Below are 1,308 nucleotides of genomic sequence, written 5' to 3'. Positions count from 1 at the left end.
TTCTGGGGTGTGAGGACAGACAGCCACTCACGTTGTCAGGGAAGCGTGCTCCTTAGTCCCCCAAGCTCAGTTCCCTGTCTTCTCTCTGGAAGGATTTGCCTTATCCACTTTTTTCTCCATGGATACGAGCTTTTCTCCTTATTCTGAGATTTTCTCCTTATTTGGTTTATTCCACGACCATATCTGGGATGGACATTGAGGAAACATCTTTCTGACGCTTGTCCATATTTTACAATCCCATTGCTTTTGGCAAGAGTTTAGGGTTCTGGTTTGGGTTTTGAGAATGAAAACAGGATGTTATTGGCTAATTTTTTTTCCAGGTATTAGTTTGATTTTTGTTTGTTTTATTTATATCTTCTATCTTAAGAGGTGAGGAAAGGACACATTGTATTAAAAACTTCTCTCTTGTAAATTCCCTGGAAACCATCACATCAAAATATTTAGGTTTTTTTTTTTTTTGGCACGAGGGTTCCTGTTCCTAACTATGGGCACCTGCTCCTACCAAGTTCCACTTCATAGCCTTTATCTTGGAGAAGCTCATTACAGAAGACCTGGCGTCAAAGTGCCCAGCCATCTCATTCCATCAGGATGGATTTCTTCAGTAGACTGTCTTGAGAGCACATAAAACCAATATTGTGGCGATGAACGCCACATGCTGTACATCACAATTTTGGCTCTGTAAAATAGAGTAATAAAACTTTAAATGTTCATTAGAAGTGTGTGTTTTTAATTTGAAGGTATAGTACTAAATTTCTTTCCAACAAAGATAGTAATTTAAATTCATGCCTTTGTTTATGGAAAAGATCAAATCCTCTACATTCTTATGTTTATCCAGTCATGAAAGAATTATTAATAAAATGAGTGGAAAGTTATACCTCATCATGCAGTGTTCCTGATTACTAACAAAGTCAAGCACTTTAGACATTTGAAAAAAAAAAAGATTAATTACATCCATAGGTCACACCACCCACCAGCAAAAACCCAAATTGATCAGAGAGCTACACGTCTAAAAATGGAGCCACTTAATACTATTATGAGAAAATATGCATTAATTTCTATATTGTCTTATGTATATAAGACTTTCACAATGATAACTCAAAACACAACATAAAATAAGAGGTTGGTAAATTCAAATTTATAAAAATGCTGTGCATGACAATAATTGAATAAGTATACATAGCAATCATACCAAATTAAAAATTGTTTGATATATTGTACCTTAAAAAAGATTATACATTATTTCAAACATCATGGAAGACAAAACTGATCATGTCTTCAGCCATAGAGTAAATCTCAAGGAAATGCAAA

This window comes from Galeopterus variegatus, unplaced genomic scaffold, assembly GCF_000696425.1.
Source record: "Galeopterus variegatus unplaced genomic scaffold, G_variegatus-3.0.2 Scaffold3060, whole genome shotgun sequence".
NCBI lineage: Eukaryota > Metazoa > Chordata > Mammalia > Dermoptera > Cynocephalidae > Galeopterus > Galeopterus variegatus.
Note: the sequence above shows the minus strand (reverse complement) of the source record.